Raw genomic sequence first — 23,886 nt, forward strand, 5'->3', positions numbered from 1 at the left:
AGAATGGAGACAAGAAAGATCCAAAATTTCACGAACCGATACACGGATCTCAACTTTTTAAGGGTTTGAACATCATGGGCATGTTAAGCAAAATTTAACAAGAATTTCCAAGGACAGAAACAGCATAAGACTTCATTAGCAAACATACTATACTACAGGAAATCGCAGATGAAACAGATAACAGCATAATTATGAAAGAGAAAAAATAAGGCTACAAATCATATTTTAACATTCTCGAAAACTTATTATTATTATAAACAAAGACAGACAACCACTTTCAGCAGGAAGATCGGAAGATGTAGCATTCCTGATCAACATAAAGAGGAGGTATTCTTTTAATCAGAAATCAACTTTTAATCAGAAATGGCCTATCAGCCAAATAATAATAATAAAAAAAAATCACAGTATAAGAAACAGCGACAGTCGCATTACATTCAAATAGACCTATAATGCTGCCTACTTTACGAATAACCGAAATTATATGTAACATGCCAATTCTCGGAACTCCGACACTGAAACTTGTCAAGAAGTCTTAGCATTGGCAATATCTTGTACGTTCCGGATAAACGTTAACCATTCAAAAATAACTGGATTAGGGAAGGGTTGTAGTGAATCTCTCCACTGCTAAACACTCAAAACATACACGGATCCTTTTATATTATTCGATTTCAAATCAGGAATGAATAACAAGTATAATTTGCCTTAGCTGATCTAGGGCAAGCTGGTAAATCACAGAACTTATCATCAAACCAACATCGAAAATCTCCGTGGTTCGACCTTCAGTCACCGACTTTATGGTAAATAACATTGTATTCTTTTACTGTTCTCCCGTTTCCTCAAACATTCTCAATTCACTAATTCTTTGGTAATCATTCATTTTTATTAATCATTTGTCTCTTTTAGCGTAAAGAGTATAACTATGGAACATAAACTAGAACTTTTATTACAGTCATTTCGAAACACATATTGAAGTATTTTCCCTTTTTAAATATAAAATATATTTAATTTATTGTGAGTTCATACTTTTGACAAAAGATCAAATACAAAAAGCTCGTATCTCACATTTAATAGCTTTCCTAAGAATCAGAATAGACTATCAACAAATGAACGGAGTATTTATTTCTGAATTTTAACTGGAACAAGTGTAATCTTCACAAAAAATGATTGCCGAAACACCATTTGTCTTGCAGATGCACTCACAATGCTTATCTATTGGAAAGCCTATTTATTGCCACCGAAGCTTAATATCCTTATGTATGTAACAAAGCTAATTAAGGACGGGACCTGTATAAATATACTAGAATTGGAACAATTACGTTGGTACTCCATGGGACTCGAATATGCGACAATTTAAAAAACAAGCGAGTATTTTAGTCGGAAGTTCACATTGTACTCCAATGATTCCTGTGGTTATAAAATCTCTTCAGAATGGCGGAAGAACCATCCGATAATACCAACATATCACTATTATACAACCGAGTTCCAGATGCATATTTGCATAAATCAGGTGAGTATAGAAAAAAAATCAAACTTCATAATCGGGAGTTCCTAAGTTCGAGTCTCGTGATCAGTAATCTTGAGTATCCTGCTGAGAGGCATGGTGGCTCTGTGGTAGAGCGCTTATCTCTGGTGGGCAGATTCTCTGGTTCGATCCCCGGCTAAGTACGTTTGTGGTGAACAAAAACGTGTGTGTGCAGTTTTTTCGAGGTATTCCCATTTTCTCCCGCAATCTCATTCAACCAAATGCATTTTTTATCATTCTTAATAATCTGTTTCCCTTTGTCTAAAGTGCATAATCGTGGGACGTTCAACTGAATTTTTTTTTTTTTTTTTAAGGTATCCTCCTGTGTTTTCTGAAGTGTTACTTCGCGAATGCTAGGATAATGCCTTCAAATATAGACCTTGACTGGCTTTCTTCCCAAGCTCAGTTGTTAATCGTTTCCAAATGGATTCACGCATACATTTGGAACTGTTAAATACAACAACACAAGATTCAAAGTTAAGTCTGTATGGACTACATACATAATTATTAACAAGGAATTACCATAACAAAAGAGCTCTCATCCGTATAACTGATCTTAAACGTGCTCAGATTCCTTCTTAAACGGAAGAGAATGACTACGTTTTGAAAGCATTTCAACAATTACCTTTGAAACAGGATAACGCTGATCTGATAGCATTTACTGGAGGAACAAATGCTATTTCCTATCAAAGCACAAGCGAATAGAGATTTCAACTCTCTCGGTGCATTGATATTTCCGCTATTACAAACGGTGGAAGGGGAAATGCGAGGACAGAAATTCTAGGGGGTGTCAGAATCTACGCGAACTACTACGAACAAAATCGAGAGGAAAGGGAGGAGGGGTCTAGTGTCGCAAGATTATGACGCTTGGGAAGAAATCGATTACCGTTTGACTTGTACGCGGTAGCTCCAACTCGGCTTGAACCCGCGTTTCTTTACCGCATCGGAGAAGGTGGAAGTCCTTTGACCCAATCCATTTCAATTTCCAATGTTTCTTTCCTTTATCTTTCTCCATATATCGTGTTTTCTCCGGGAAAATGCAAAACACTATATATACGATACAACCATTATGTGTACGACCTAACCTTCTCTTTAGCCTTTTTACTGAAATGGTTTATAATTCAGAAGGGGAAAAAAATCACAATCTCTGCTCCAACAACCAAATCAAGCTCAAAAGAGATTTAAAACAAAGAAGCAAAATAAAGAGGAAAAAGAGGTACTTTCAGTATGAGAAATGTGAGGCTTTTCTGTTGTTTTCTTGTGAAGAAAAGAAAAATACCATGCGATTCTGCAAATCCCTTTGGGATGTTTTATTTCCCTTGGTAAGCAAGAGGTACTCCAGAAGGTAGAAACTTTCTGCCACTTCTTCTTACTTTCTTCCTCTTTGGATATATCTCGATCTGTGTGCTGGGAGTTCTACGTTGTACCGATCTATAGATGAAGAATCGTTTAAAGCGCTGAAAGTCTGGTTGAAGGAGAAAGTTCTGAAGCCCCGAAGTAACAGAACAGATTGCTGGTAAGATGCGAGTAAAAAATAAGAAAGATAAAGAAGTTGGTGAAGTGCAGCGAATATCATTACGTCTTATCATCATAAGCCTCACATTAACAAGCTATAATTAGTTTCAATCAGATTAAAAACATTAACAGAAAGATGAATGGACACTAAATTTTCCATTAATATAAATAAATAAATATATACACCCTAACTTATTTAGCATTTGGGATTTAGAAATTAAGATTTCTGAACTTTCAGCATCTATGGCCATGTTAGGCCGTCACATATGAGGGATGACATCCCTTGGCGATCATATTATCCGAGGAAAGGGGGGGAAGAAATGATTGGGGGGGAAGGAAGCAGCCTGAGACACGTATGTTAGGTACCATCCCGGGATTTGCTGCTGTGAATGAGGAAGACCCAGGAAACCCTTACTTAGGATGGTAGAGTTGAAAAAGATTTCACACACTTTTTCGATAGTGTTCCCACCGGGAATCGCATCCGGGACTGCTCGAACCAAACACGATAGCGTTAGCAACTACGCTACGTGGGACCACTATTTAGCATTTGAAATAAAGCAAAATGTAAATTTTAAAATTTATTTTGGGAGATGAACATATATAGCAAATAAAACTGAAAGATTCTACTAACTACAAATTAAAAGTGTGTCTACATTTAGAGCTCATGTACTGCCAAATATGCGAAAAATCAACTTTCTAACACATTAGATTTTTTTTAAAACATAGGACCTAACTCACGCGTTTTCAGCAATTTTAGACGAGTCGAAATAATAAATCTTAAAAAACAACGGAAATTTCTTGTCTGGAAGAGCACGTTAGATAGACTACCACTGTAATGAAATTTAGTGTAAATTTAATCAATTGTGGTACCACAGGAAAAGTGAAGATTACCAAATATATCACGTACAATATTTCTTGACTATAAGTTAGGTGGTAGAAACAGAAACATACAAGTTTTGTTCTTTAGACATCACGCATATTACAAAAGATGTATTTGAATGCTCACGTTTACCAACGCAATCGATTTTACAAGGTATACTGAGTAATTACTGGAAGTTGTTCTGATACACTGCCTAATCTACAAAAATGTTTTCTCTGGAAACTGAAAATGTGATATATACACACTGGGTCTACTAAAAATAAATAAGTAAAATGTATACAGGACTTAAGAGAAGTTATTTGCTTATTGGTTTCAAAGCTGAACTACCATTACAATATATATAGTACGGAGATTGCTCAATCGATGTTGGAACTCATCACGGATGAGTTTCATGAATGAAAATCTATTGAATATTGGTTTTCGGCGAAGTGGTGCATCTGAGTGCCCAGCACGCTCATCAGATTTAACTCCTCTGAATTTTTTACGTTTTGGGGACATTGGTGGATATCGTGTATCTCTGGAAACTGGCTGCGTTGGGGAACCCTACATGAGGAAATTACAGTGGCCTGTGCAGCAATCGTTCATTGTCATTACATTTTGTACACTGTCAAATAAATGGTGCTGATGATGGATGTTTCATGTCGTCTTCTTTCCTCTCGAACGTAATACGTTCAGGTTTCTTCGTGTCTTCCCATGACTTCAGGGAGCTTATACGTATTACAGTACTAGCGGTGAAGTGGGTTACTGTCTTTCTGTTTACAAGACAGTATTCCCATGATTATATCACCGTTTTTATGTGCAGTAGACGCACAAGACAAACGGCGTTGTATTTCTAGGTGTGTGCCCTTTCATGTTACTAATGTTTTTGCCTATCGTTCCATTATAAAAAATTTAATTCGTTCCTGATGCTCCATTTGTCGAAGTTTTCCTACTACACCATACCTCCGTTTGACGAGCTCTATTAGATACTGCTGTTTACCGCAAACCATATATCGCTAGCGTTTCTCATTTCTTCGGTACTTCAGGTGGTACTTTTAGATGCCTCGCCCTGTAAATGATTATTTAATTCTCCTTTCCTTACTAACACATCGATACATATATTCATACATACGCAAATAATCCAGAATGTCCCTGATATTTGCACCTATACGATTTTTTAAATCAGTCTTTGTGGAGCGATCTCAGATGTACACCCTACATAACAACATAGAATGTCTACAACTACAGAGGGAATGAGTTAGCTGGAGGGGAGATGAAAGCGATGGACTGGGTTGTAGAGAGCTCCAATGAAATGGTATTAAACTTGAATAGGCAAACCGGTAATGAGGTAGAAATTATTCAAGAGACCAGGGACTCCCTGAACAATACACGACACGATCGGGGACGGTTTTCTACGGTGCAGTTATCAACGAAAAATCTGCTGTTATCCATGAAGGGGGAAAAAAAAATGCAAAAACGTCAATATGGAGACGAACTAGATCGAAGTTCGAAAAGAAAATTTCTCTAAATTGAGAGGCTTTTCTTTCTTTTCTTTTTGTTAAACAAAATAGATATATATTTAAAGACAGTTTAAACTAGTTTAATGCTATTCTCTCAAATCAATAATTGCAAGAGAAGACTCTGGGTTGATAAAGAAAATATACATTTTAAAGTACACAGAAACACACTATAGAATGTGCTTCTCCTTTCGCTGAAGAGCATAGGTGGCGGCAACTCTAAGTAAAACAAATTTAAGAAGTGAAAGATCATGCATTCGATCTCAGCTCGCGTCATATGGATTTCTTTATTAATTTTGTGTATATAGCAGAAGGCCATTTTCAATCGAGATTTATTCTCACTAATCTCAACGAGGCTCACAATATCTCAGGCTCGGTATGCTGAATGAGGTTTACACCCAGTAACCTCATTGGGCCCGGGCTCACTGGGATATTTGCAAAGGAGATCGCACTTTCTCGTACTCGAGCTCACTAACGTAATTGGGATTCGCGTTGATTTGGACGTAGGTTCTGGCTCGATGTCCGATTATAAGGCTCATGCACACACGAGGTTTTACTCTAATTTATTGTGCCTGAATCTCTAAAAGGAGAGTATCCTCAGGTTCTCCACCGATTTCGCGTTTCCTCCAGTTAAGGTTACCAGGTGACGAAAAAAAAAGGCCCTCAGAGTTGTTCTAGTGTCTACCGCGTTACCTTCGGGATACGTGGTTCCGTCTAAACTCTTTGCGGACACACATGATATTCCCAGCAGATAGAAGTTTTTTGGTATTATTAAAAACTAAGAGGGAAAAATTATTCAAGTAATTTAAAAGCCTGCTCTTTCAAAAGATACATAACTTGTTATATTTACACTAATTGTTCTTACACTCGTGAATCTTAGGCACGACTAGTTGAGCCTGTAGCATGTCTAGAGTGTGTTACACTGTAGGTTTACGCATAGTACAGATTCTACGGTGAAAAGGGACGCTAAACTTCAATAAGCTCTGCTAAAGACAGTAAGGATAATTACGCAATTCCATATATGGAATATAGATAGCTGGGGTCAACTCATGTGACACAATACGGGGTCAACTCTTGATATTTTCCCCCCGATTTCGTGGAAATGACGCATTTTGTGTGCTGGTGGATGGATTTTCCTGAATGGCGTGTAGCATGGTCTTAGAATTGCTACCAGCCAGATCTCTGCTGATCTTCGACATTTTTACAATCTCCACGAAATTTCTGAAACCTACGAGTTGCTGTCTTGCGGTTCACTGCTCCTTCCCTTCTCGCACGTTAAATAAATGTTTTGGGTTGTTGCCGCAGCGTTATGCTCGAGTTCAAACTCATACTGTAATAGTTCACGTATCAGCAGTTGTTCAGCACCCATCGTCACTAAAAAAAAAAAAAAAAAAAAAAAAAAACTGAAGACACCTACGGAGTGGTAACCTTCGTGTTAAATAGTAAGCTTGCCACAATACTTTTTGGGTCAGTTTCATCCTGTACTTACGGGCGATCACGAAGCACACACGTGACTGCTGTTTGTATTGTGGAAATATTGCAAGGCTTTTGATTTACGGCTCATTCTTCTGTACAGGACATAACACAAGAACGATAATCACGATTTATCTTTACGCAATGTCTCATCTGAAATCACTTCACTGTTACACACAAAACTGATATTATATTCGAAGCAGCTCAGACGATTTTGTTCGTTCCTTAAATCAATATGTCATTAATGACTTATGTATGTCAATGATAAAGGATAACATATTTACAATTTTAAAGACGATTTCTTTACTCGGTAATGTTAGCCCTACTCTACTAAAATGTAGAATAAGATTATTTTAGAGCTTAAAAGTCGACTGAATCCAACAACCCTCAATCCTATTTTTGAGTATAAAAACTTTAAATACTGTTTTCACACACGCTCATACTCAAAACAGTTAAGACAAAGAGAGAACTTTTCTTAAGAGGGTAACTTAAGTTCATGTTTAACTCATATACATATAGGAACAAACAGCTGAAAGTTTCAGGGGCTGAAGATGGTCGTAGAAGGGACACACCCCTTTAGCTACGGGTTGATTTTGTCACAAGGAACTTGCTGCACACTACTTGTTACACCGTATACTGATTTATGTGTTCGCGACATAGAAAAGAAGCTGACTTTTCTTTTTTAAAAAAAAAATCAGAAAGAGGGGAGTTTATTTATTTAGTGTAAACAATCACAGATAGGAGAAAAGGTTAGTGCAATGATTCCCTACTTCTATTTAATTTTTAGTCTCTATTTTAATGCCTTTTTTCGACCACGTAGTACATTGGTTTACATAATACATATAATCAATTTATGTTAATCTTGAACATTGCTTCACGCCCCTATCTAACGTTAACTGTATTTGTCCATTTGTTACGATTCTGAAAACAATGCTGGACTTGTCCTCTCGGTCTTCGACTAATCCTATAAAGCTACTTTCCTCTTAACATTAGCTTGCACCATAGCCACAAATGGATATACTTTTTCATGTAATCATCCTGATGTTTAGCAGCGAATTTTATTATATATATATATATATATATATATATATATATATATATATATATATATATATATACTCATTGGTTAGTGTATGCCTAACTTGGTTAAATTACTCGAAATGTTTTACACTCGCCCCTCCCTACCTTCACCACACATACATATTACATGGGAAACCAAGCACAATGGTCCATTGCATGTAGAGCAGACACATCCTACCGAAACACGCTACAGAATGCGTTCTGTGAATTGTTAACACCCAATGCGTGTAATCTGTACGTTATCTGATTACTCAATATCGTGTTCAGGTATACAAAATCTGTGCAGCGGAAATTTGTCGAGGGCAAACAAACAATGTGAAGCACTTGCAAGACCTGATTTCAATATTTTCCTACATACATAGGTCTACGTACTATGTACTAAACACATACATACACACAAACACATATATATGAATACACACACACAGAGAGAGAGAGAGAGAGAGAGAGAGAGAGAGAAAAGGTATATTCCTGTGAGCCAAGATCAATGATTGTGGCTTCTTAATACCAGAGAATTAATATTATAAAATAAAATACTTGATTCCAATTTGGTGTCTCCTTTAACTTTACTGAATATAAAAGTTAACCATCGTTTTTTGCAAGGCAATACCCATGTAAACATGATTTCTAATTAAACTCGTAAACCAGAATTGTGGATTTTGACTACGCGTTATTGTAAAAGGAATATCTTTATATTGTTACATTTATATTTACACTAGTTCAAAACCCCACTCTTCGCATGAGAAGAATATTGGTAAATGAATATTACACTTATACTATTATGCGTGTATCTGTTTATAGCACACTTCGAGCATTATCTTAAAATTATGCTGGGCCGAACAATTAAAGATGGCAGCATGGTGCGAGCTAAATATGCCCTTTACCCTTTCTCTCCCTTCGCTGTCAAGTATCAAGAAACGCAAAAACTCTCTTTAATAATTATTAAAATGAAAATCCTAATACCAACTTTCATTTATCTAAACCTAAGGAATTCCGATATGACAATCTCAGTGAACCACCTCACTCCTTTTTCGCCCCCTTCAAGCTTAAATAAATAAATAAACACCGGAACATGTATTAAGTTATTTTAAGTGAAAAATGTAAATATCAAATTTCATGTCTAACCTTAGGAAATTCCGAAATATGGACATTTTATTCCTCCTCAACATCCCTCCGCATTCTACATTGAATTTCCGAAAATATTCAGTCAGTTAAGATTTTTTATATGCATATAATGATAGAGATACGTGTACTGGTTTCTGTTTGGAATTAGCGTATTGTATTTCTTTTCACTGTTGCATTTGGTAAGCACTATATAACTAACTAACTAACTCTATGGCCTATGGAACCCGGAGGTTCAATGCCGCGTTCACAAAAGACCTCCACTGACTTCTATCCTTAGCTAACTGCATCCAGTTTCTACTTTGTATTCCAATCTCTGCGATATCCATCTTAATATTGCCCTCCCATCTGCGCCTAATGGTCGTTTTCCGATTGGTCTTCCAGTCAAGACTTTGAAAGCGTTTCTACTTTCTTCCATTCTAGCTACATGACCCGTCCACCTAAGCCTCCTAGACTTGACGACCCTAACAATGTTGGGTGAACCATATAAATTATGTAGTTCCTCGTTATGAAGTTTCCGCCATTCCCCATTCCCGTTCCTCTTGGGTCCGAATATTCGTCTCAGGATCTTGTTCTCAAATACTTTCAGTCTATGTTCTTCCCTCAGAGTAAGTGACCATGTTTCGCAGCCATACAGAACAACAGGCATGATTATCGTTTTGTATATTTTAAGCTTCAAATTCCTCGACAGAATTCGCGACGACAAGATTTTGAACCGAATAGTAACACGAATTCCCTGCTTTTAGTCGACATTTAATTTCTTCGTAGCACTATATATAAACATTTAAAAGTATTATTGAGTTCTCATTTGAAAACATAGTGCTGATAAGATTTATTCATTGCCCTTTATCAATATGTTTAACTGACGCAAAATCCGAGGAACATAATGTACCTCTAATCAGGTGTAACACACATTTTATATAATTATAATTGCAATGCAAATTTATATTTTTTAATAACATTTTCAGTAGAAATTGTAAATTTTGTTTTTTTACTTTACTGTCTTACGCTGCATTGAATTAATAAAAACAAAGAATTTTTGTATAAAGCAAATACGTATGATAACAAAAAGCAAAATAGAGGAAAAGGAATGGCTTTCTTAAAAGTACTAACTTTGTCATTTTACAGGTTACCTGAGAAGATATCTGGTTTTCAATGTGCCTATATGAGTATTTTAAATGAATATGTAATGTTGTCAAGAAACGGGAAACTGGTATTACTCAGGCTACGACATAAACTTATATTTTTATGACAAAATCACTGTAACTTAATTTCACAAAAGCGTTAATTTCCTAACGCATATTTCAGCCCATCATTTCAGCAAAGAAACTAGAGGACGTAACAAAAGTATATTTCTGGAGCAATGTTATGAAATAATTATGCAGATGTGTCAGTTATGAACTCCATGCCCCAGGGCTTGAAACAAAAAGACAGAAAAGAGGGTACTGCTGAAGTTCTGTGCTTTTGTTAGTCATGAAACTTCCAAGAAGAAAGCTAAGGTCTTGCATTTCGAAAGCCCACTGAAGCGCTTTATTTTCATATCCTAAAAATGTTGAAGTGAATATGCACTCTTTGTCGTCAATTCCACTGCCAGTCTCCAGTTATATGGTGTCTAGTCCGTAGTGGATTGGCGTGCATTATTGAGAATATAAAAGATGCACCTAAAGGAAAACATCGGGTTTTCGAGGACAGATTTATCACAACTATATGAGATCAAACGAGAAACCTTCTATTATGAAGGGAAATTATATTATGCTTTTTTCTTGAATTTCTTACTTCGATAATCATGATCATAGGTGAATCGTATTTTACGATGCAATTTATCGTTTTCATCGCAGTTTTGTGCGTTTGTGTAGCAAACGGGAATGCGATACAGCTAAAAAAAAAAAAAATAATAATAATACATATATATTATATTGTATATTACAACTCAGGTTTACTTATAGCCTTGAGTAAGACTACAGACTATTTTAACATTTCAATAGCTTCCTCAGATACTATCAGTATATTTTCCCTAATCATCAACAAATAAAAATTTACAATTTTTTGGACAAAGTTTATTGTACGTTTCTGACCATAGCACCTATTTATACACGAAATAATTCCATTTAGATTTATTTATAAAAGCAGACGGTTGTTTACTAACACATTTTCATTTATTAAGTTGGACCAATACTAAATATACAGTACTAAAAATTGGTGAAAAATTAAATCAGAGCTTTCAATTTAACGTCCAACGATTACGCTCTTTAGGCTCACGATTATGCTCTTTAGGCCAAGGGAGACGAAGATTAAGGCAGCTGAATAATGATGGAAGAATTGTTGGAATGAGAATGTGGGAGGAAACGGGAGTATCCCGAGATAACCCACAGACACGACGTTGGCCACCAAAAACTTATTTTAGTGGGGTTCTAACCAAGGACCCCACACCAGAGGTGCCACTGAGCCACCGTGCTCCATACTAAAAATTGATATGATATTATTATAAATTGATATTGATATTATACAATATTAGTAATGTATTCACTATGATTCTAATATGACTAGAAAAGCATTGAACAAAGAACACTTTTTCTGGTCGTACATTAGTGTAAAGCCAACGCACTAAATTAGCTAGAGCCAAATATATATATATATATATATATATATATATATATATATATATATATATATATATATATATATATATATATATAGAAAATCGATTTCTATGATCAACTGAAATGAATGAATGAAAAATATTATTTCAAAGCATAAAATTGATGTCTTTGGTCCCAGACGATTGATTACTTAATTACGAAGTGTTATTTGCCCATACTGTCTCCGGTGGGCTATTATATTCTTATCGTTGATTATTTTCATTATTTTCATTTTGTAATTGTTCTACGTCCAGATATAAATAGAGGCTTCTGTTTAATTTCATAACCATGTATTTAAATGTTGAAAAAAAATATCTATGCTATCTCATTTTTCATAATATCGACATTTATTACCGACTAGGGTATTGAAACCAACTTAAAACACTGGTTGTTCTGATGTCAGCAGCAACCTATTGTAACACCTCGAAGGGATACATACAATTTTATACATATACATGTATATCCCCATATATAGTATTGATTATCGTTTGGCAATATAACGATATCGATTAGACCCAATCGCTAGTTTTTAAAAAATGCACAGGGGCAGAGGCTCCGATAGAGAGAGAGAGAAATTCCTGCACCACTTCCACTATTTCTCGATAAGCTCGCAGCGACAATAACGAATGTAGTGGATCATATAAATGTGTATATTTTCATCGTATCTTGGTCCTGGCACCTAAAATGCCATTATTCGCACAACTGTTATCGCACCACGGGCGCAATAGCGATGGAATGATACTTCAATTGAACGCTCCTGAGTAAACAGCGGTATTTCGAATTGGATCACAGAAGTGGGTGGGCCCTCTGTGCAAAAGCTGAATTATACGAGATACGGCCCGCAGCAATCAAATTAATACTTTCCCCCTCTCCCACTCGACCACCGTTGACTCCCTCTTCTATCAACTGAGTTCACAATCAGATTTGACCACTGTAAATACCAGTTAACGTATTTGAAAGCAGCCTTAAAAGTTCAATTTGTCCAATAAAACCCACTGAATTTACCAGCGTCCAGTAATACACTAGTTTTACTTTTTTTTTTTTCAACACGCTTTACCTACACTTTCAAGGTAATTTATATAATTTCAACTACTATAGGATCACAGCAAAGCATTTTCTTGAAATCTAGATTTTTCTCCTTAGTCCTTCCAAAGATTAATTATCAACGGCAAAAGGCACGATATGTAGGATTCACCCTTGACAGCTCCGTTAGGAATGCCGGATAAATCTGTTTCTACAAATGACAAAGGAAGGGTTTAAAAAAAAAAAAGCAAAACAAAGAACAGATTCCATACAGAAATATGGAAGAAGTACGTAGACAGATATATATAAGATGACCTGGGTGCGAATTACTTCTGCCAATTTATCCGGGTGTCTCACTATAATATTAATAAATACAAAGGAGATACTGAAATCGGACGACGGTGCTAGATATTAGATTACTAGAAGCAAATATTACTTTAGAAATATTTTCCGAAAAATTTTAGCTAGCTGCAGCTTCAAAAACATATTTAGCACTATTTGTAGCTTACGATACTGAAAGGAGACAATTTTCGATCCACTGGACACAAAGAATCAGTTGCAGAAGTTAGGTGGAGGTCCGTCAATTCTACAGGCTTAGTTTATACTTCTAAGTATAAGGGGCAAGTCAAAACTCCGAGAAAACGCTCTTCTTGAAACGGTTGAGAGGACTCATATTAAATTGCCCCATATGAAACTGGGTTTAACGTGATATCTCTAGAGGGAAACGAACTATTATAGTCGCCAAACCAAATACAGAATTTAATTAAAAAATAAACATTATGGGTCTTATGCAGAGACGTTATGACGCGTGATGACTGCCACACTAAAGAATTCGACTAACATGTGTTTCCTGTAGTAGTCAGACCTTTAGTATGACGCTAATCAAACGTCAAAACGACTCTGCATAAGGCCCTATATTATAATAAACTAAATATAATTAACTAAGTAAATCTATATATATAAATAAAAATGAATATATAGACGTTTGGCGGCCAGCTCCTCCTAGACCTCTGAACTGATTTTGATTATGTTTGGTACATGAGTGGGCAATGGCCTAACTTCACATTCGTTTTCCCAAGAGAGTTCCTTAAAGAAAGAAAATGGCCCTGGCAACTGCATTCCAATGCTAACATATGGGGTAAAATTTAACAACGAGTTCATTTTGTTTATTTGAATTGCATAGTAGCTAGTTTCCTTTTTCATTTAAAACTCATTAAACTCATTAAAACTCATTTCTAAGATTTAAACGCCACTGATTATATTATAACGGATCGCAATTACGATTCTCCCTTTAAATACCAATTACACGATTATTATCTAAGAAAATAATAATAGTTGGGAGTTTGTGCAGGCGAGTTGTAGAGGAAAGTGTTGTAAAAGTGGCGCGCGTATTTTAAGGGGAGAGGTGAGTCAAGGGATTCAAACTTTTTCTTTGCAAGATAGACCGCCTTATGCAGAGTCGTTTTGACGTATGATTAGCATTATACTAAAGGCCTGACTACTGCAGGAAACATGTTAGTCGAACTCTTTTAGTATGGCACTAATCAAGCTTCAGAACGACTCAGCATAAGCCTGAGAGTGTCTTATGAGTTTTTACCGTTATACTTTCACTGAATTGCACACCCTAAGAGCGGAACGGGATTTATAGTTTTCTTAAATCTATTCTTGTCGTATAGGTTTCATCTAGTAAATAAATTAAACAAATAAATAAAAGGAGATAGTATTTGTTCTCTCATCATTCCTTCGTTTAATAATAAGGTCCTAACTAATTATATATTATATTAAATTCCAATTTATAACGTCTATATTTAGACGTTAATGAATTACAGTGATACCTAGTTAGAGATGAGTACGACACAAGTTATGCTCAGTGCCATGCTGTGGGAGGGGGGCGAGCGAGGCGACGGCCCCGGGACCCGAAGGGGGCGCAAAATTCGGGAGGAAAAAGAAAAGAAAGAAAAAAGAAAGAGAGGAAAAATTACTTGGAATATTACTAGTATGGAAGTGGTTGTATAATGTTACTCATGTTAGGAAAATTCATGTGCACCAGTGGCGGTTTCTCTTAATTTTTGCAGTACAAACCTCCTTCCAATATTATCATTTTTTATTTATGCTAAATCACTTTTCGTTTTATTGTCAACATCATCTTTCCTTAAAGAAGTGCGTTTCAAATGGGGCTGGCTAATAGCTTTCTGCTTGGGAGTCTGACAAAACTTCCCATCTGTACTACTGCGCGAATTGCGAGGATCCTTATAGTGCCTCATAGGAATCTATATGTTTGCAGATCTTTTGCAAGCGAGTCTACCAACAAAAACAACTTTTCCAAAACAAAACTCTTTGGAACTGGAAATTTTCCACCGTCTTTTCCCCTGCAATACTGGTTGACACGGTTCTCGCCTGAAGGGATATGGTCCGCTCCTCCAAGTCATACACAGAAAAGAGAGAGAGAGAAAAAAAGAAGGCGACCCCGTGAAGAGTGAAGACAGATTGAAGAGTGTCAGTAGTTAATACACTCGTGTTTGAATAAGTAGAAATTTGGCAGCATAGAGAGAAGGTTTTCCTTTTCATGTGTGTGTGGGTGAATGAGAGAATTGTAGAGCAGCTTTTAGAAAAAGAGGGTTAATGAGGGAAAGGGGTAAGAGTTTAAAGATAACTGCAATCCCTGTCCTCAACTCGTGACCAATGTCTAATGTAGGAAACCCTTGTCTTTCTTCACTTTCCTCTTTCGCCTACTACCACCCACGCCTTTGGCTACTTAAATAGGGGCTAACACTCCTCTCACTAAAAGGTCTTTGGGGGGGTGGGGGAGATTTGGATGGTTTCTTTTGGCGCAAAATAAATCACACCGGAAAAAATCATGTATTTGGAGTCGGACGGGTGTATGTTCACGATCAAATTGTCGAATCTGTTCATACTTTGTAGTGTTGTGTGGGTGCGTGTGCCGGTCTTTGTTGTTCATTGGAATTGTTGCTGTAAATGCATAATACGTGTCTGTCCCTGATATACGTGAAGTGACAATGAATTCTGTAACGTCTCTGTTGAATTAGCCGTTTTCAAAAAGAACTTTAGAAGCAAAGCTACTTGTGAAAAACATCGGAGGGCTGATTCCGACTCTCAATATAACGCAAGTAATTAGAAGTCAAAAACAAACATTTACAAGGAAGTTTAATCTCAATTTGTACGAACAGCATAAGTGGTTACGTGGATGTGAAATTTAAAATGCTTTGTCTTGTTTTCCATGTTTGTTGTTCGGGACGGGGGAAGATGCATTGAGTAAAAAAGGTGTTGTGGATATCCAGCATCTGCACAAAAAAAACGTCAGCTCATATAAAACACATTAATCTCATTGTGCTGTGAAATGTGAATATTGCTGCTCAACTAGATGCTGGTTATAGGGGGTCCATTGAGAATCACAATCAAAAAGTGACGCAAAACAGGTACATGCTCAATATAATCATCAATTCGGTTTTGTGGCGTCTTCGAACTGGCTTATAAGAGGACATGACTCTTTTTTCAAATCGGGACCGCGGTGGCTCAGTGGTAGAGCGTTCACCTCTGGTGCTTGGGGTCCCGGGTTCGATCCCAGCCCCCGCCAAGTGAACTTTGTGGTGGACAAACACCGTGTGCGTGGGTTTTCTCGGGGTTCTCCCGTTTCCTCCCACTTTCTTCATTCCACCATTTCATTCATCACTCATCATCACCGTCTCCTTTAGCCTAACCGGCGTAACCGTGGGACGTAAAACTTAAAGATTTCATTTTTTTTCTTTTTTCAAATCCATGCGTATTTAGTGGATTAATTCATTTCAGCGTTGAACTTAACAGTGGTCTCAAGAGTCATTAGAAAACGCAACAATTTTTAAGGGTACGTCAAAAATCATACAAAATGAGCTGCTCCATTGCATGTTAGAAGTATATCATGAAGAAATCGCTATTATTGTTTATACTATTATTATTATTATTAATTATCATTATTAAATTATTATTTATAATAATATTAATAATAATGAAAAACGAGGTCATATTGTGCACCACCTAAAATTCAAAGCACGAGCCGCCACTGATGTGCACATATATAAATTGGAAGGAAAAAATAACAAAAAAGCGCTCAAAATCAAGGAAAAGCAGGGTTAATTTTTGAAAATTTTCGGACAATTTGCACCAACCATGGTGGCGCTTCGCGGCTGGTCTATCGACCTCACTCATATGTACGGGGGCGCCGTCGTATACTCTCACCCCGGGCGCTGATTTTTCACGGCACGGCACTGGTGATGCTGTTTCTCTCGTGCATAATCCTACAACCAATGCTTAACATTAAACCATATATAATATAGCAAGATTCTTTATGTGTTAAAAGATGAAGCCCAACGTGTAATCCTACACCCTATGCTTAGGATTAAACCATATGTAACAAAATTTTTTACGTATTGCAAGGCAAAGCCCAAGTGTAAGTCTATACTGTCTTCTGACTACGAACATATGTAGCCTAACGGAGACAATGCCAAACACTGATATACCCATCCGAGGAAACAGCTACAACTATCTGACCGATCCTCATTACCCATCTGCGTTTCCTGTTTAGTTCCTTTGTCACTCCCACACACATACACGAAAGGAAATTTTAGAGGAGCCATGAGCAAGACGTCAATTATAGAAGGGAGACATTGCAAAGGCAAGGTGTGGATTCTCCTACCAGAAAGCATGCCTTTATGAATCCGTTTGCCACTGAAGACAGGCTCTGGACACAAGAGATCACGGATCAAATAGCTTTGGAGGGAGAAACAGTGTTGCAAGATAACATACATTTTAAATACAAGGTTAACAAATTTTCAAATTACCAATAAAGCAATGAGAACAATAACAAGAATCATGATGCTGTATCTTGCAGACCATCTTTTAACGACTTAGTATAAAACATTTTGTACGGAACTCTCGAACTAGTTAGATAACGTTGCAACTTTATCTTAACGTAAATACATCATAATGAAGTTGAATTTACAGAAAACTTAAATCTGTCCGTTGACTTGAAAGTTATCTCCCCCCCCCCCCAAAAAAAAAACTACTATTTTCTAAGGAACATTACACTTCTGAACGTAACCACGTCTATAGAAAGAAGTTCAAGTAAGTAAATGAAGAGTTCTCTTGTAAAACAACTCAGCTTGTGTTCATACTCTACTTTAGTTAAGTTTCAATTGGAGAAACTTCCAAGCAAAGCTTTTAAGAGGGAATTCTATATATAATGTGAATAAATGCTTACAGAAATGGTTAGTTTGCTGAACGTCTTTAAATTAAAAGAAACCTAAAAACATTGTGATTGCTGCAACAGCATTTATTGATAGAACACTAATGCCCATATCAGGCTAACTAAACAGAAAATACTTATAAGGTACAAATATATTGGTATGTAACTATATACTTGGTTAGCTGAACTAGAGTTTAGCGTCCTTTTTAGCACCGATCCTATTTGAAACGTGGATCTACAGTTTAAGATGAAATCAGAACAATTCTGATGCGTTCAAACTTCAATGCTCACCCACCGAGAATCGAACCCGGAACCCCACCCACAAAAGATATGCATACTAACCACTACAACATCGGAGAAACTATGTACTTACAGTTTATTTCATTATGTTTTTGTGTAATGCCTAAAGCAAACTGGATATTCATGCATTTTCATTTACAAATATGCTCAAAGGAAAATGACTCCCAAGGAAGAACAGTATCTTTATTAGACTTTCAAAATGATTAAGGGTTACAGAAAAAATCATTAATTACAATTGATATTTTGCAACAACAAATTATGACTGGTAAGCAAAAATAATTCATGACACGATACCAAGAAATATGAAGCGGTCTCAAGTATATCCTCATACAACGTGATTCAATTAAATTAAGAAGTAATGTAGATTAACGTGGGAAAGAATTACGTGAGATGTGTTCACAAAGACTGATGAAATCTTAACAAGTATTGAACGGACAACGGTTGATGGTGATATAAATTGTCCTTTACAAAAAGTTTCCATTCTTGTAAAGATACATAAGTTATATACTGCCACACTTTCAGAAAAAAGACGCTACATATTCTTGAATAATAATAATAATAAAATAAAGACGAAACTACATTGAAGACACTATCAAAAGTACTAAAGGTATTCATTACCCTTATTTTCTCTAATACTTTATATGTTTTAGAAACGATATTCATTTTAACTCTACAACGTCATAATTGATTTAAATATGTTCACTGTCAATGAAGACAACAACAACAACAACAAAATACTTCACTAAATAGTATCTTCCACATACTATATAAATTAGTGGTAAGCACAAAAACCGGAAAAAACCAGGACCAGTTTTTGAAAACTTTTTTAAAAAATAGCTTTCAAAAGCAGATCCGTTTTCTATCAAAAACTCAAAAACCTCCATCGATTTGTCAAACAAAAACTGGTTTCGGTCTTAAATCAGTTTACTTTTCTGTCACACTGGTTTCGGTTTCAAAGCCGGTTCGGTTTTGTAACCCTTTGCTTCTTCTTCAACCTGTTTGAAAATAAATATTATAAGATAAAGAAAGGGTCCGACTTCAATGAAAATTACACTGTTTTAAATCCAAAACTATTGGAGAAAAGTTAAACCGGTTTCGGTGAAAAACCAAACCGTTTTGTTGATAAAACCAACATGTCAGTTTTCGGTGTAAAAACCGGTTTTGCCCATTCTTGATTTAAAAACGCAAAGAAATTGTAGTATTGAAGTTTATCTTTCGCATTATTTTGAAAAAAAAAAAAAAGAACGTAGAAAGTGGTGTGAGACAGAGGAGGATCTTTGAAGAGAGCACGTATGGCTAATGGTTCGAATCGATCTTTATGTGTGAATGAGTATCAAATAAATTGTGAATCTAGGGTTGGATATACTGTTCGAAAGACAACTTTCCGCATTACGCGCGTCACTTGTCAAGTTCACGACGGAACTGAAGCTCGTACGCGATCACAAGAGAAAAGGAGAGAGAGAGAGAGAGATTCAAGTGGAACTATTCGTGTACTTTGGAAGCTGATGTTCTGGAGTAGGAAAGGAATATGGTTACCCTCGAGACGCTTTATGGAACGACTCGAGGCATGATCACCAATCTCGGAAAAAAAAAAATCAACGATGTGGCAATTTTCACAGAAAGCGCAGTGCGAAAGTAAAATGGGATAGGGAAGGACAATTGATTATTTTGCGGTTGAAAAAGAAAATTTTCTATTCTAACAGTTTCGCTTTTCTCTATTTACGTCAAATGACAAGACTTTTCTTTCAAATTCGCAGAATAAGATTCGCTACGTTTCCAATCACAATAATGACAAAGGAAAAAGTTACAATTTACTTACACATGCAATTTTACACGGTGTTTTCTATGAAAGAACATTCAAAAAATTCTGAAGGCGGTTAATATGCTATGATATTGCTTCTCTACACTACATTTTCAAGCACAGAAATCTATGGATGTATAAGGAAGAATATCGGGAATTGGAACTCTGTCTCTCGCCTCAGATAGGCATATATATATATATAGTCACATAACTGTACTTTAGTTTTAATAAGAATTTTATTGTCCATTAAGAGATTAAGAATTCATAACGAAGTTCTAAACACAAACGTTAAAGCAGTTTACACTGGAAAGACTAACATGAAGGCTGGGAAGGAATATTTACGTACAAGTCGAGCACATCCTACGTAATAAGGAGTCCTAAGTGAGAGTGTGAGAGAGAGACTGATCAACGTCCAGGCCAAACCGCTTTAAACAATGAAGTATTTCAGTTTTACGTCTCACGGTTGTGCCAGCTAGACTAAAGGAGACGATAATGATCATAAATGAATGGAATGGCGAAATGAATAAAATGGGAGGACTCCAAGAAAATCCATGAACACGGTGTTTGCCCATCATAAAGCCCCCTGGCGCGAGCTGGGATATAACCAAGGACCCAACGCACCAAAGACGAACACTCTACTACGGAGCCACCATGCCCCCTCTAAACCGCTTAAGCTAGAAATTTGAAATTTAGACAGTCCATAAGATTTATGACATAAGGTACCACTAAGGATTTTTGAAAATTCGACGAGGAAGGAGGAAAGCAATGGCAATTATTATAGTAAAATGTCCATATCTCTGAACCTCTTAAGGGTAGAGAAATAGAATTTGGTATAAGACTTCCCATTTAAAAAGAGACGTGTTTCATCGTATTTTGATATTTTCCCTAGAAGGAAGGAGAAAAAGGTGGAAACAAAGGAGGTTAGGGTAACGATTGTTATAACAGGATGACCATATCTGAAATCCTTTAAGATTAGACATGAAATTTAGTACAGTATTTAGACTGTTCACAAGTCGTGTTTCAGGTTTTTTTTTTTTTTTTAATTTCTGCTGCAAGGGAAGAAGAAGAGTGGGTGCTACAATTGTTAAAATAAGATGACAATATCTCGAAATCCTTAAAGATTAGAGACTGGAAATTTGGTATTTCAACTTTTTATTGAAAATAATTATAGACGTGTTTCAGCGTTATTTGATATTTAACCCAGAAGGGGCAAAAAAGGAGGGGAGAAAAAAGGATGAAAATTACACAATTCCTGTAATAAGATGGTCAAATCTCGGAGTCCATCAAGATTAAAGGTATGTTAAGGATATAAAACTTGGTATGCAAACTCCTTATTGAAAACAAATGGACATATGCCGCAGATGTCTGGCATAGATATGCCATAGCATTTCCGAAAATTCCGCTCTTGACAAAGAAGGGAAAAAAAATTTCTCATTATACAAAAATGGCTTCGAGGCTGTAGTTTCGACATGAGAAAAAAAAATAATCTGAAATGAATTTTTTGAACACAGTTTTGAATTTTTGAACTGGGTCCCCACTGGTTTTTATAATTTTATTTTGACTGGAATGATAGAAAACAATTCTTAGTGTGTGTGTGTGGGAAGGAGAGTTTTAAATTTTCACAAAGAGTAATGCCATAAATGTCTTTTTGCCCTTCGAAGAAGGGAAGCAAAGACTGAAATATGAGATGCGAGACCGTAGGCCGAGCAAATGAGTACGAAATCTGAGGAAATTCCTAGCCTCCGAAGGCTCATATTGTATACATATTATATATATATATATATATATATATATATATATATATATATATATATATATATATATATATATATATATATATATATATATATATATATACCTATGCGTGTGAAGCTTCTACTTTACGTCTCACGTTTATGCCCTTTAGGCTAGATGAGACAAATGGTTGTGAAAGAATTAATGGAATGAGAACGTGGGAGGAAACGAAACCCAAAGAAAATCTATGGGCACGATATTGTCTACCACAAACTCATATGACCTGTGATCGAACCCAATATTCCTAGCACCACAGTGAGCGCTGTACCACTGAGCCACCGTGCCTTATATATGCTGGGACAACTGTTAAGTCTCATGGTACATAATACATAAATAAATAAATCACTTCTCAAATAGGTATTACAGCAATTTAGTATACCAGAAATTAGGCCCGCTTTACCATCGCTTGCTTGCATTAGTAATTACGAATTCTTTGCAGAAGTGATGGTCAATTGCTAACGCACCGCGAGCCAAAACAAAATAAGAATTAAATTTGGAGTCCACTTTTCTTTCCCTTCTGAGTTTACGGCTTGCTGAACGTGCGTAAGTGATATATCTTCTGAATCTCTGATGTAGTCTCTGCAGCTTCGGTGATCTTTAAGGGTATTTTAATTAGGGAAATAGAAACAAGTCTACAGGTGCTAAATTAGGCGAATAGGGAATTGGAGTACAACAGTCGTATTGTTATTTGTAAAAAAAAAAAAAAAAAAAAAAATCCTAATAAGGAGTGCTGAGTGGCTACGAGTAGGCCTATTTCATGATGTAGCGTCCATGCTTCATTTTTCGAAGCTTCCGGCCTATTCCTCCTCAGAGCCTCTCTCGAATGTCTCATCACTCCTAAAAATACTTTTTGTTGATGGTTAGACTTCGTGGAATGTATTTATAATGACCACCACAACAAAAATCAAAGAAAATAATAAGCATCATTTTAACATTTGAGTGACTTTGACATGTTTCCTTGGGTTTCAGCAAAGATAATTTCACTCATTAGGATAACGGTGCTTTTGTTTCGTAGTCAAAGCCATAGACTCAAGTCTCGTTACCTATGATGATGTTTTTCAAGGAGACATCGTCTTTGCACGATTCAAAAGATTTTCACACTTCTACACGCGTTTCCTTTAATTCATTTGCAAGTAATGAAACGAATTTTGCTGCACTACGATGATGTAAGTTTAGGTTTTCAACTAAGGTCATACGAAAGATACTTTACTTATTTCTACTGCCTCAGCTAGTTCGTGGACGGTCATACCACAACTTATCCATACAATATTGTGCATCTGAACGTGAATGTCATTACATGATGTTGATGGGGGTCCAGGTTTTTTTCTCGTCTTCGATGGACGTTTTCCCTGCTTTGGTATTTGTTTAGCGTCCCTTTCAGCAACGACGTTATGTAAGTCGTGAACGTAAGCTTAAACGTGGGATTCGAAACATATATGCCCTAACCGGTAATCGAACCCGGGTCTCCTACGCCATTTTCCTACTTTCAAAGCTGAAACAACTAACAATGGGTTAGGCTCATACATTCTTCCCCGTACACTTACTATAACATTTATAAAGCTTCCGTAACATTTTGTCCAATATGAAACAAAATGTTATTTTATATTTAAAAAAAACCATACATGTCATTCTGTCAATTTAAAATATATTAATCATATTAGTCCGTTCAAGTTAGTTTAGAAACATTTTACACCCCCCCCCCCAAAAAAAAAACATATGTCAAGGAAAATACAAAAGATTGAGCGCCTGGCGTCTTAGAACAGGAAGTAGAGACAAAAATGTTTAGAAAAATGATTTATTAAAATCTTACCATTTTATTTTGTAGCATTTTTTAAAAACAAAACGAAGTAGAAGAGAAATCTGATTCCTTTTTTCACGAACTATTCATTCTCAGATGAACTCGTTTCCTAAATCTCTTGCCTACTACTTTATCGAGGTAACTGCATTAATAGAACATTGGCCTCAGGTAGTTAACGGAACATTGCTTTCAAATGAAGGAACA

At 36.2% G+C, this 23,886-nt stretch overlaps 1 protein-coding gene across 14 annotated transcripts in view; it reads right to left on the bottom strand.

The window, feature by feature from the left end:
- LOC145689315 (nucleolysin TIAR-like) overlaps positions 1 to 23,886 on the bottom strand; it is a 1,166,854-nt gene that overhangs the window by 189,506 nt on the left and 953,462 nt on the right. The window lies entirely within an intron of this gene.

The sequence above is a fragment of the Thermobia domestica genome, chromosome 1 (genome assembly GCF_964235325.1).
Source record: "Thermobia domestica chromosome 1, izTheDome1.hap1.1, whole genome shotgun sequence".
Lineage (NCBI taxonomy): Eukaryota > Metazoa > Arthropoda > Insecta > Zygentoma > Lepismatidae > Thermobia > Thermobia domestica.